At 47.2% G+C, this 14,525-nt stretch overlaps 1 long non-coding RNA gene across 1 annotated transcript in view; it reads right to left on the reverse strand.

The window, feature by feature from the left end:
* The window catches only part of LOC140391359 (uncharacterized), a 119,681-nt gene that overhangs the window by 92,140 nt on the left and 13,016 nt on the right, over positions 1–14,525 (reverse strand). The window lies entirely within an intron of this gene.

Here is a 14,525-nt window from a genome sequence, read left to right on the forward strand (position 1 = left end):
TTGTAATGCTAGCTGATAGCACAAAAAAGCTTCAGATGTCTTGGGGAAGAGTGCAGGAACAGCACTGTATAGAAGCTTTCATAATGCCACCGTCTATAATCACTTTTCAAAAGAGTAATTGGCTACGACTGACACATTAACATGGGGAATTTAAGTATAATGAAGTATAAAAAGTACAGATAACAGTTCCCGTCTTGTTCTTCTGTATTTTGCAGGGAACACATGCAAACTGAAATCTTGTACAGCTGTGGAATCTTTATGCATAGATTACTGAAGGAAAAGAGAGTTGAAGGGAGAAAATAAAAGCTAAGGATTTAAGCTCATTATTTCATAGATAATAAAAGGGTTTTACAAAACTGGCAGAAAAAGAAAAAGTGAGAATGTTTCTAACCAAGCGCCAGTGAATTATAAACACTTACAGCACAGCAAAGGGCTATTTGGCCCATCATGTCAGTGCCAGCCTCAAAAAAGTTATCCAGTCCCCTCCCAGTTTTCAGATTTTGCTCCACAGTCGATAGATCAACCTTATAGGCAGCAAGATCCAATCTTTCATCAAGCTCTTCATTGCAGGACATTCTGGGGAGGGAGGGTGAACAGCCAGCTGTCGTGGTGCACATAGGCACCAACGATAGAGGTAAAAAACGGGACGAGGTCCTACAAGCTGAATTCAGGGAGTTAGGAGTTAAACTGAAAAGTAGGATCTCAAAGGTAGTAATCTCAGGATTGCTACCAGTGCCACGAGCTAGTCCGAGTAGGAATGTCAGGATAGATAGGATGAATGCATGGCTCGAGAGATGGTGCAAGAGGGAAGAATTCAAATTCCTGGGGCATTGGAAACAGTTCTGGGGGAGGTGGGACCAATACAAACCGGACGGTCTGCACCTGGGCAGGACTGGAACTGAAGTCCTGGTTGGGGGGGGGTGTTTGCTAGAGCTGTTGGAGAGAGTTTAAACTAATGAGGCAGGAGGCTGGGAACCAATGCAGGAAGTTGGAAGGTAGTAAAACAGTGGCAGAAACAAAAGGCATTAAGGGGGAAAGTGTAAGGCAGAGATGCCATAGTCAAAAATCAAAAAGGGCGACAGTACAAGGTACAGTGACTGAAGGGAGCTCAGTGAATAGGACCAGGACTACTAAAAGAAATAAAACGGGAAGTAAAAACATTAATGGTAAGCGAAGCGGCAGGTTGTTAAAGAAGATATGGGTTCAATGACAAGGAAAATTAGGAGAAAAGTTAAGAGGAAATATAACTGAGGAGAGGTTACTGATCGAGGTGTTAAGATTCAGAACAGAGGTAAAAAAGCCAACATAAGTGTACTTTACCTGAATGCTCGTAGTATTCAGAATAAGGTAAATGAGTTGATGGCGCAAATCATCGTGAATGACTATGATTTAGTGGCCATTACTGAAACATGGTTAAAGGATGGTCATGACTGGGAGTTAAATATCCAAGGGTATCAAACTACTCGGAAGGACAGAGTGGATGGTAAGGGAGTTGGTGTAGCTCTGTTATTGAAGGATGACATCCGGGCAATAGTAAGGGGTGACATCGGTAGTATGGAGGATAAGGTTGAATCCATTTGCGTGGATATCAGGAATAGTAAGGCGAAAAAGTCACCGGGGCAGGCAAGAAACAAAGAAATAACTGATGCATGTAGAAATGGTACAGCAGTTATCTCATGGGGGATTTTAATCTACATGTCAATTGGTTTAACCAGGTCGGTCAAGGCAGCCTTGAGGAGGAATTTATAGAATGTATCCGCGATAGTTTCCTAGAACAGTATGTAATGGAACCTACGAGGGAACAAACGGTCCTAGATCTGGTCCTTTGTAATGAGACAGGATTGATTCATGATCTCATAGTTAGTGATCCTCTCGGAAGGAGCGATCACAATATGGTGGAATTTAAAATACAGATGGAGGGTGAGAAGGTAAAATCAAACACTAGTGTTTTGTGCTTAAACAAAGGAGATTACAATGGGCTGAGAGAAGAACTAGCTAAGGTAGACTGGGAGCACAGACTTTATGGTGAAACAGTTGAGGAACAGTGGAGAACCTTCCAAGTGATTTTTCACAGTGCTCAGCAAAGGTTTATACCAACAAAAAAGAAGGACGGTAGAAAGTGGGAAAATCGACCGTGGATATCTGAGGAAATAAGGGAGAGTATCAAATTGAAGGAAAAACCAGACAAAGTAGCAAAGATTAGTGGGAGACTAGAGGACTGGGAAATTTTTAGGGGGCAACAGAAAGCTACTAAAAAAGCTATAAAGAAGAGTAAGATAGATTACGAGAGTAAACTTGCTCAGCTAAAAACAGATAGTAAAAGTTTCTACAAATACGTAAAACAAAAAAGAGTGGCTAAGGTAATTATTGGTCCTTTCGAGGATAAGAAGGGAGATTTAATAATGGGAGATGAGGAAATGGCTGAGGAACTGAACAGGTTTTTTGGGTCGGTCTTCACAGTGGAAAACACAAATAACATGCCAGTGACTGATGGAAATGAGGCTATGACAGGTGAGGACCTTGAGAGGATTGTTATCACTAAGGAGGTAGTGATGGGCAAGCTAATGGGGCTAAAGGTAGACAAGTCTCCTGGCCCTGATGGAATGCATCCCAGAGTGCTAAAAGAGAAGGCTAGGGAAATTGCAAATGCACTGGTGATAATTTACCAAAATTCACTAGACTCTGGGATGGTCCCGGCGGATTGGAAATTAGCAAAAGTGACACCATTGTTTAAAAAAGGAGGTAGGCAGAAAGTGGGTAATTATAGGCCAGTGAGCTTAACTTCGGTAGTAGGGAAGATGCTGGAATCTATCATCAAGGAAGAAATAGCGAGGCATCTGGATGGAAATTGTCCCATTGGGCAGACGCAGCATGGGTTCATAAAGGGAAGGTCGTGCCTAACTAATTTAGTGGAATTTTTTGAGGACATTACCAGTGCGGTAGATAACGGGGAGCCAATGGATGTGGTATATCTGGATTTCCAGAAAGTCTTTGACAAGGTGCCACACAAAAGACTGCTGCATAAGATAAAGATGCATGTCATTAAGGGTAAAGTAGTAGCATGGATAGAGGATTGGTTAATTAATAGAAAGCAAAGAGTGGGGATTAATGGGTGTTTCTCTGGTTGGCAATCAGTAGCTAGTGGTGTCCCTCAGGGATCAGTGTTGGGCCCACAATTGTTCACAATTTACATCGATGATTTGGAGTTGGGGACCAAGGCCAATGTGTCCAAGTTTGCAGACGACACTAAGATGAGTGGTAAAGCAAAAAGTGCAGAGGATACTGGAAGTCTGCAGAGGGATTTGGATAGGCTAAGTGAATGGGCTAGGGTCTGGCAGATGGAATACAATGTTGACAAATGTGAGGTTATCCATTTTGGTAGGAATAACAGCAAAAGGGATTATTATTTCAATGATAAAATATTAAAACATTCTGCTGTGCAGAGAGACCTGGGAGTGCTAGTGCATGAATCGCAAAGAGCTGGTTTCCAGGTGCAACAGGTGATTAAGAAGGCAAATGGAATTTTGTCCTTCATTGCGAGAGGGATGAAGTTTAAGACTCGGGAGGTTATGCTGCAATTGTATAAGGTGTTAGTGAGGCCACACCTGGAGTATTGTGTTCAGTTTTGGTCTCCTTACTTGAGAAAGGACATGCTGGCACTGGAAGGTGAGCAGAGGAGATTCACTAGGTTAATCCCAGAGCTGGAGGGGTTGGATTACGAGGAGAGGTTGAGTAGACTGGGACTGCACTCGTTGGAATTTAGAAGGATAAGGGGGGATCTTATAGAAACAGATAAAGTTATGAAGGGAATAGATAGGATAGATGCAGGCAGGTTGTTTCCACTGGCGGGTGAAAACAGAGCTAGGGGGCATCGCCTCAAAATAAGGGGAAGTAGATTGAGGACTGAGATTAGGAGGAACTTCTTCACCCAACGGGTTGTGAATCTATGGAATTCCTTGCCCAGTGAAGCAGTAGAGGCTCCTTCATTAAATGTTTTTAAGATAAAGATAGATAGTTTTTTGAAGAATAAAGGGATTAAGGGTTATGGTGTTCGGGCCGGAAAGTGGAGCTGAGTCCACAAAAGATCAGCCGTGATCTCATTGAATGGTGGAGCAGGCCCGTGGGGCCAGATGGCCTACTGCTGTTCCTAGTTCTTAGAGAAAGCCTTTCTCCTCAACTCCCCTCCAATCTTTCCACCTTAAATCCATTCCCCCCTGACTATTGACCTCTCTTCTAAATTAAATAGGCCAGTGGTGAGCAACCTGCAGCCCAGGGGCCAGGTGCGGCCCAACCGGGTTCCGAGTGCGGCCCACAAGACATTTAGTTGACCGTTGCCCATGAGCTGGGTTGTCATTGCAGTGCTTTTCCTCAGCGTAGCGTTTTTCCGAAAACTGAAGTGTGACGCATGTAAAGCAAGGGCGAGGGAATTGAGGTGGATATTGATTGCTCACAACATTGAGAGTGAGAGCCGTGCGCTCCCTCTGTGTCCAAAGTGCAGATATTTATTTTGCTTTTACCGTTTGTAATTGATGACAGTTCTATTAATATATAAACAATTAAATATTTTCTATATCTCATTATGAAATAATCATTGATCTTATTCATGGAGTCATGGTTAGTGAACGGGGTCGATTTCAGTCTTGTGACCCACTGATGTGAAGGAGGGTCACTCATGCAGCCCACTCACTAACCTCGGTTGCCCATTACTGAAATGAGAGCACCCGCCTGAGAGTTGGCCTGTAACGCGCAGCCGCTGATTCTCGGAGGCCCAATGCCATTTAAGGCTCACTTGACCACTGATTAGTCGGGGCCAGGACTTCCGTCCACCCTTGGGAGGAAGTCCCGCCTGTGACAGCAGTCGGCCAATCAGATTGGCTGACAGCACTCCAACCCAGCCAGGCACAGCGCTGTAGAAACATAGAAAAAAATAGGAGCAGGAGGAGGCCATTCGGCCCTTCAAGCCCGCTCCACCATTCATTATGATCATGACTGATCATCCAACTCAATAGCCGAATCCCGTTTCCCTCCATAACCTTTGATCTCCTTCATGCTAAGTGCTATATCTACCTGCTTCTTTAAATCATGCAATGTGTTGGACTCAACTACATCCGGTGGTAACGAATTCCACTTGCTCACCATTCTCTGGGTGAAGAAATGTCTCCTCATCTCTGTCCTAAATGGTCTCCCCCGTATCCTCAGACTGTTTGCCCCCTGGTTCTGGACACACCCACCATCAGGAACATCCTCCCTGCATCTACTCGGTCCAGTCCTATTCGAATTTTATACGTTTCTATGAAATCCCCCCATATTCTTCTGAACTTCAATGGATACAACCCTGTAGTGGCCAGAAGAGGTATTGCAGCGCTCTACCTGGGATTTTTGGAAAGGTAAGTCCCGGGGAGTTGGTGGCAGGAGGGTAGGGGCCACCCTCGGGGGTCAGGAGGGGGGGGGTTATCACAGCTTTGGGGTGTAGGCCGGGGGGGGGGGGTGGTGGTGAGAGCTGTAGCGCCAAGGTCCCGGAGGGGAGGGGCCAGGGGCCTTCAGTTTGAGGCGTCCCCCACCTTTCCCGCCTGAGATGGAGAAAGTTTTTTTCTCTGTTCCCCACCCGTCTCGCACCCATTCCCACCAGCCGACAAGTTGAGGCTGAGCAGGAGAAGACCCTTAACTCTCTGCTACTAGGTGAAAGGGTGAGCTTCCTGCTTGAGGCCCTGCCCGCCCAAATTGGGGCAGGTGGGATCTCCGGGGAAACCCCGTCTATTCAATCTTATGCTCCGCCCCTCCTTCTCCCATTCCTTCCCCCCTCACCCCCTCCACCCACACCCCCCCCCCCTTCACCCCCACCTCCCCCCCTGCCACCCCCTGCCTCAGATCCCACCTTGAGGGGAGGAAATGACATCTCCGGGCGGTGCATACGCGGGAGAGTTAGCGGCCACTCACGGCATCCCCGCGCATGCGCTGTGGAGGGAGTCTCTTCCGCCTCCACCATGGTGGAGACCGTGGCGAAGGCGGAAGGAAAAGAGTTCCCCCACGGCACAGGCCCGCCCGCGGATCGGTGGGCCCCGATTGCGGGCCAGGCCACCATGGGGGCACCCCCCGGGGCCAGATCGCCCCGCGCCCCCCCCACCCCCACAGGACCCCGGAGCCCGCCCGCGCCGCCTTGTCCCGCCGGTAAGGTAGGTGGTTTAATCCACGCCGGCGGGACAGGCATCCTAGCAGCGGAGGGGGAGGGGGCCAGAGAATCGCGGGGGGAGGGGGCCGCCAACCGGCGCGGCGCGATTCCCTCCCCCGCCGAATCTCCGGTGCCGGAGAATTCGGCAACCGGCGGGGGCGGGATTCACGCCCGCCCCCGGCGATTTTCCGACCCGGCGGGGGGTCGGACAATCCCGCCCCTGTTTTGGAATTTGCTCCTTTTTTTCCTTTCAATTAGCTTATCATCGAAATTAGTTTTGGTGCTTGGCATGTCGCCTTTCATTCAGCAGCAAGACCCTTTGATTATTTGCCTTTGGCATTTAAAACGTGCCCAGGAAGTGCAGTGACATGTCAGCAGGATTTAGTGAAGTCCCAGTCCCCAACATTGCCATTGCTGTGAAGATGTTGCACTTCAGCTGGTCAGACTGGTCGACTTTGGTGTGTCCGGTACTGGGCCAACTGATGAAAGCTGGTGGACTTGTTTAAGCAGACGCTGTGTGGTTAGTTTGGAAAGAGCCAAATAAAAAGACAGATCTCTTCTGATGTCAGTGAAACATGCATTTTTATAAAATAATAATTTAAAATCTTTATTGGTGTCAGAAGTGGGCTTACATTAACACTGCAGTGAAGTTACTGTGAAAATCCGCTAGTCGCCACATTCCGGCACCAGTTCGGGTACACAGAGGGAGGATTCGGAATGTCCAATTCACCTAACAAGCACGTCTTTCGGGACTTGTGGGAGGAAACTTGAGCACCCGGAGGAAACCCACGCAGACACGGGGAGAACTCCGCACAGCGACCAAGCCGGGAATCGAACCTGGGACTGTGGCGCTGTGAAGGAACAGTGCTAACCACTGTGCTACCTTGCTGCCCATTAAAGCAACTGGAGCAAGAGAATCTTTCTCTCAAGGTTGTTGTGAGCCTTTGGGAACTCTCTCAAAAGGCAGAGGAAGCAGACCTTTTTGAAGATTTTCAAAGCCGAGCTCGAGATATGCTTGATAAGTAAGGAGATGAAAGATTATTGGGGTGTGGTGAACGTATTGCATTAACCATTCACCATGTATGTAACTGTATCACGCTGTTGCCCATGAGGGCTCCACCTATGGACCATTGTAAGGTATTACCTGTGATGTATTATGTTGGTGCCTTTGTGGGCTCTGCACCTGGCTCCTCCCCTTGAGGGGAGGTATAAAGAGCAGTAGCCCTGTAGGCGGCTCTCACTAGCAGAGCAGTCGCAGGCAGGCACTGTTCTAGTCGATTAAAGCCACAGTTTACTTCTACTCCTTGTTTTGTGTGAATTGATGGTCGCATCATGGGGTAGGCAGGGATTTGGGGTTGAGGTTACAATCAGATCAGCCATGGTCTTATTGAATAGCGGAGCAGGCTCGAGGGGCCGAGTGGCCTACTCCTGTTTCTAATTTCACATGCTCACATGCAGATGCTAAAATATTTTTAAAGGGGATCTTAAAAACTTTACAGAATAACCAATTTAATGCACAGAACAGGACTCCGCAGGTTCAAATCATGACAAGCTCAGAAGCAAGCTCAAATATTAACTGTGTGGCATCAAGGAGAGTGGGTGGTTGTTTTGGCAAATACATTTGGGACGTCCTGATTAGACGCTGCTTCCCATAGGAAGAGGATTTTTGTATTGACGGATTCCCTCTGAATTAATTACTCCTGAAGAGAATAGACCCAACTCCCAAAGGGGGTTGACCTGTTTCTGCAGAAAATAAATGTAGAAACGAATCGGAGGAGGTTCAAACATAGACGGCCTCCCGTCTCCCTGAGTAACCACGCCATTTAAAATATAACTGAATGATTCATGCAAACCAGCATTTAATTTGTAATAGCATTTCATAGCCAATGGGCGCGTTCAAATGGCCACGTCACGCCGGGCGCGAATCTGTGCGAGCCGGTTACATTGCGGGAGAGGCCTAAATCGTGAGGCCGCTCCCGATGGCGATATCCTGATCCCACCGCGACGTGGTGAGAATCCAATAATCACCAATTAAGGCCAATCTCCATCTCATAGAACATAAAACATGACAGCGCAGTACAGGCCCTTCGGCCCTCGATGTTGCGCCGACCTGTGAAACCACTCTAAAGCCCATCTGACACTATTCCCTTATCGTCCATATGTCTATCCAATGACCATTTGAATGTCCTAAGTGTTGGCGAGTCCACTACTGTTGCAGGCAGGGCATTCCACGCCCTTACTACTCTCTGAATAAAGAACCTACCTCTGACATCTGTCCTATATCTATCTCCCCTCAATTTAAAGCTATGTCCCCTCATGCTAGACATCACCATCCGAGTAAAAAGGCTCTCACTGTCCACCCTATCCAATCCTCTGATCATCTTGTATGCCTCAATCAAGTCACCTCTTAACCTTCTTCTCTCTAACGAAAACAGCCTCAAGTCCCTCAGCCTTCCCTCGTAAGATCGTCCTTCCATACCTATCAACATTCTGGTAAATCTCCTCTGCACCCTTTCCAATGCTTCCACATCCTTCCTATAATGCGGCGACCAGAATTGCACGCAATACTCCAAATGCGGCCGCACCAGAGTTTTGTACAGTTGCAACATGACCCCTCATGGCTCCGAAACTCAATCCCTCTACCAATAAAAGCTAACACACCGTACGCCTTCTTAACAACCCTCTCAACCTGGGTGGCAACTTTCAGGGATCTATGTACATGGACACCGAGATCTCTCTGCTCATCCACACTACCAAGTATCTTACCATTAGCCCAGTACTCTGTCTTCCTGTTATTCCTTCCAAAATGAATCACCTCACACTTTTCTGCACTAAACTCCATTTGCCACCTGTCAGCCCAGCGCTGCAGCTTATCTCTGTCCCTCTGTAACTTGTAACATCCTTCCGCACTGTCCACAACTCCACCGACTTTAGTGTCATCTGCAAATTTACTCACCCATCCTTCTAGCCACTCGTCCAGGTCATTTATAAAAATGACAAACAGCAGTGGCCCCAAAACAGATCCTTGTGGTACACCACTAGTAACTGGACTCCAGTCTGAACATTTCCCATCAACCACCACCCTTTGTCTTCTTCCAGCTAGCCAATTTCTGATCCAAACTGCTAAATCACCCTGAATCCCATGCCTCTGTATTTTCTGTAATAGCCTACTGTGGGGAATCTTATCAAATGCTTTACTGAAATCCATACACACCACATCAACTGCTTTACCCTCATCCACCTGTTTGGTCACCTTCTCAAAGAACTCAATAAGGTTTGTGAGGCACGACCTACCCTTCACAAAACCGTGTTGACTATCTATAATCAAATTATTCCTTTCCAGATAATTATGCATCCTATCTCTTATAAACATTTCCAAGACCTTGCCCACAACAGAAGTAAGGCTCACTGGTCTATAGTTACCGGGGTTGTCTCTACTCCTCTTCTTGAACAAGGGGACAACATTTGCTGTCCTCCAGTCTTCTGGCACTATTCCTGTAGACAAAGATGACTTAAAGATCAAAGCCAAAGGCTCAGAAATCTCCTCCCTAGCTTCCCAGAGAATCCTAGAATAAATCCCATCCGGCCCAGGGGACTTATCTATTTTCACACTTTCCAGAATTGCTAACACCTCCTCCTTATGAACCTCAAGCCTTTCTAGTCTAGTAGCCTGAATCTCAGTATTCTCCACAACAACATTGTCTTTTTCCTGTGTGAATACTGACAAAAAATATTCATTTAACACCTCTCCTATCTCCTCGGACTCCACGCACAACTTCCCACTCCTGTCCTTGACTGGCCCTACTCTTACCCTCGTCATTCTTTTATTCCTGACATATTTATAGAAAGCTTTAGGGTTATCCTTGATCCTACCTGCCAAAGACTTCTCATGTCCCCTCCTGGCTCTTCTTAGCTCTCTCTTTAGGTCCTTCCTAGCTAACTTGTAACTCTCGAGTGCCCTAACTGAACCTTCATGTCTCAGCTTTACATAAGCCTTCTTCTTCCTCTTGACAAGTGTTTCGATTGCTTTCGTAAACTACGGTTCCCTCGCTTGACCACTTCCTCCCTGCCTGACTGGTACATACTTATCAAGGACATACAGTAGCTGTTCCTTGAACAAGCTCCACATTTCCATTGTGCCCATCCCCTGCAGTTTTCCCCTCAATCCGATGCATCCTAAGTCTTGCCTCATCGCATCATAATTGCCTTTCCCCCAGATATAACTCTTGCCCTGCAGCATATACCTATCCATTTCCGTCACTAAAGTAAACGTAATCGAATTGTGGTCAGTATCACCAAAGTGCTCACCTACCTCTAAGTCTAACACTTGTCCTGGTTCAATACCCAGTACAAATCCAATATGGCCTCGTCTCTCGTTGGCCTATCTACAGACTGTGTCAGGAAACACTCCTGCACACATTGGACAAAAACGGACCCATCTAAAGTACTCGAACTATAGCGTTTCCAGTCAATATTTGGAAAGTTAAAATCCCCCATAACAACTACCCTGTTGCTTTCGCTCCTATCCAGAATCATCTTTGCAATCCTTTCCTCTACATCTCTGGAACTTTTTGGAGGCCTATAGAACACCCCCAACAGGGTCACCTCTCCTTTCCTGTTTGTAACCTCAGCCCATACTACCTCAGTAGACGAGTCCTCATCAAACGTCCTTTCTGCCACCGTAATACTGTCCTTGACTAACAATGCCACCCCTCCCCCTCTTTTACCAGCTTCCCTGAGCTTACTGAAATATCTAAACCCCGGCACCTGCAACAACCATTCCTGTCCCTGCTCTATCCATGTCTCCGAAATGGCCACAACATCGAAGTCCCAGGTACCAACCCATGCCACAAGTTCACCCACCTTATTCCGAATGCTCCTGGCATTGAAGAAGGCACACTTTAAACCACCTCCTACCTGCCGGTACACTACTGCAACTTTGAAATCTTACTCATGACCTCACTACTCTCAACCTCCTGTATACTGGAGCTACAATTCAGGTTCCCAATCCCCTGCTGAACTAGTTTAAACCCTCCCGAAGAGCATTAGCAAATTTCCCCCCCAGGATAATGGTACCCCTCTGGTCCAGGTGTAGACCATCCCATTTGTAGAGGTCCCACCTACCCCATAATGAGCTCCAATTATCCAGGAATCTGAAACCCTCCCTCCTGCACCATCCCTGTAGCCACGTGTTCAACTGCTCTCTCTCCCTATTCCTCGTCTCGCTACCACATGGCACGGGTAACAACCCAGAGACAATAACTTTGTTTGTCCTTGATCTAAGTTTCCACCCTAGCTCCCTGAATTCCTGCCTTACATTCCTATCCCTACCTATGTCGTTGGTACCTATGTGGACCACGACTTGGGGCTGCTCCCCCTCCCCCTTAAAGATCCCGAAAACACGATCCGAGACATCACGGACCCTGGCACCTGGGAGGCAACACACCAACCACGAGTCTCTCCCGTTCCCACAGAATCTCCTATCTATCCCCCTAACTATGAAGTCTCCAATGACTAATGCTCTACTTCTCTCCCCCTTCCCTTCTGAACAACAGGGACAGATTCTGTGCCAGAGACCTGTACCCCATGGCTTACCCCTGGTAAGCCTCCCCCCCCCCCCCCCAACAGTATCCAAAGCGGTCTACTTGTTACTAAGGGGAATGACCACAGGGGATCCCTGTACTGACTGCTTCCTCCCAGCCCCTCTCACCGTCACCCATCTATCTTTATTCTTCGGAGTAACTACATCCCTGAAGCTTCTATCTATGACCACCTCTGCCTCCCGAATGATCCGAAGTTCATCCAGCTCCAACTCCAGTTCCCTAATGCGGTTTCTGAGGAGCTGGAGATGGGTGCACTTCCCACAGATGAAATCAGCAGGGACACTGACGGCGTCCCTCACCTCAAACATTCTGCAGGAGGAACATTGCACTACCTTCCCTGCCATCCCCTGTAGATAAAAAAATAAATAAAAGAGCTTACCTGTTATTCACTCTACCCCTAAGGTTAAGGGTTTAGAAACTGCCCAACTTAAATACAGGTAAAAGTAAAACACTTAACCAGCAACTACTGCGCCCCACACGAAAACAGCAATCAGCTGTTATTGGCTGCGCAAACAATTTAAATCTTTACTACTTACCCAGCAGTCACTCTGTCCTCACTCTGACCGGATTCAGCTGGAAATTCCCTACAGTAAGTTTTTTTTAAAACTTACCCCCTATTGAATGGCCTCCCGTGAGCTCATCTATTTAAAATCGTGCGGCTGGACCAGTGGCTGCTGTGGGGATCCGAGGAGGTGAGTAGCCATTTTGGAAACTGGCTGCTGCCCCAGAGTTCGGGACAGGAGGGGAAGCCCCTGGGGAGGGTGGGGGAGGGGGCAGGTCCGATCAAGGGGGCGACCGCCTTTGGTGAGTGGTTGCCTCTGAGCTGGGGGTGATGGGCTCAGCATCCGTGGGTCCCACATGGCCCCCAAGGATCGTGTATACCCATAACAGGGGCAACTTCGGCTGCTGCCCGTCCGTCCCACCAAACACCCCCCGGGTCAGAGCCCCGTCCATGGTAACATGGTGATGGTCTCGTTAACCCCGACTGACCGTGGCGGCCTCGGTTGCACAGCTGAAGGCTTTCGCTAATGGGAAATTGGCAATGTCGGTCATGTGAGCACTCCACAGCTCCCGAGTGGATTCCCGTGGGCAGATGACCATGTTCCAGGCGGGTGTTACTGCCCGGCATCCCAATCGGACTGTGAGGCCTCGACACTTTGCCTGAACACTGGAGACCACAGAGGCAGCAGCCAATAATGTAAATGGGAGTGATTAAAGTTGAAAAGGATGATGATAGTGGCGCATAAAGGAATTAAAATGTGTAAATGGCAGAACGAAGAAGAGCAGTGTGTCAAAGGGCAACGAGGAACAATGGGCCCAAGTGTTGTGGGGGAGGTGAGGGGAACAATGGTGAGGGAAAAACTGATAAATTCCGGCACCCTTCTGAGCCTTAATCACCCCCATTTACATCCCTTTTATCTTCTGTCCTTGACATCTTTGTCCATCTCCACCTATCGCTGGCCCCCTATCCAGCCCCACCCCTCCCTCCCCACTACAGTATAAATCTGACCCCATTTCCAGTTCCCTCCAGCTTTGACAAAACAAAGTCATCCAGACTCGAAATGTTAGCTCCCTTCTCTCTCCGCAGAGGCTGTCAGACCTGCTGAGATTGCCCAGTGTTTTCTGTTTCTTGGCAAGATCGCTTCTGGTCCCACTTCAAAATCATGCCGCGGGATCTTTTGCGTTCATTGGAGAGGATCGGCAGAGCTTTGAACTGCGCCTCCGAAAGTGCAGTTCAATGTCAGCCAAGATTATGTCCTCAAGCCTTGGGGCTGGAACTTGAATGCACAAACTTTCAACACCAAGACGGGAATGTTACCACTGAGCTGGGTCATTGCACACACACATTAAAGATTACTATAAGTGTCAGAGTGCCAAAACCATTTTTATCGAATGAGCATCTGAGATCAATAGGTTAAGGTAACATTAAGCAAAGCAACTATTTGTTACAGGAAAAAGCCATTGTTATTTTTTTATTTGCCTCTGGAATAAAATGATTATCTCGAAGGTATTATGTAAAGTTCACGACAATCAGAAAAGGAATTTCTGCAGTGAATTTGCTCGCTATTTCATGTTCAATGTTCAGTGGCACTTAATCTGCATACCAGACGGGAATCTTCTGCTTCCGGAGGTGGTGAGCTTGGAGGCAATAAGGACACGTAATCATGCTGGTGGCATAATTTCGCAATAAAGCCCACACTGCAAACCGAAATATTGGCCTAGATTGGAGAAAACTATCCACAAAGATCTAGCGGCCACTTGTGCTCTGGATAGCCCGTTTCCTGGCATCCCCAGAGGGTCTCCAGGTGTGCCGCAATGGTCCTGTCATCAAGCAGGATAGTCAGCCAATAACAGTGAGGTATTCTCACAGACAACAAATCAGACAGTTAAATGCACTGTTTTTTTTTTCACTTTTACTTAAAATTTAGTAGATAGCAAAACAAGCGATTGGGATTTAAAAAAAATTGGGATTGACATTGCATTTGAAATGTCATAAATAAACTTGAAAAAAAAAACAATCGGAAAATGGTGAATCTTTTGTTTTAAATTTTAATAGAAACATCTTGCCTACCATAAATGTAAGATTAGTTTTTCATGGCTTGTGAGTGTGTTTGGCAATAGTCTTAAACTTCAAACTCCATTGAAAACCCAGTTGCACTTCATTTGTCAAAATATGATATTTTCAAGGGATTTACAGTAGGACTAATAATAGACATGGGGCAGCTTCCTTATACATATACGTGACAGCCGGC

The sequence above is a fragment of the Scyliorhinus torazame genome, chromosome 15 (assembly GCF_047496885.1).
Source record: "Scyliorhinus torazame isolate Kashiwa2021f chromosome 15, sScyTor2.1, whole genome shotgun sequence".
Taxonomy (NCBI): Eukaryota; Metazoa; Chordata; class Chondrichthyes; order Carcharhiniformes; family Scyliorhinidae; genus Scyliorhinus; species Scyliorhinus torazame.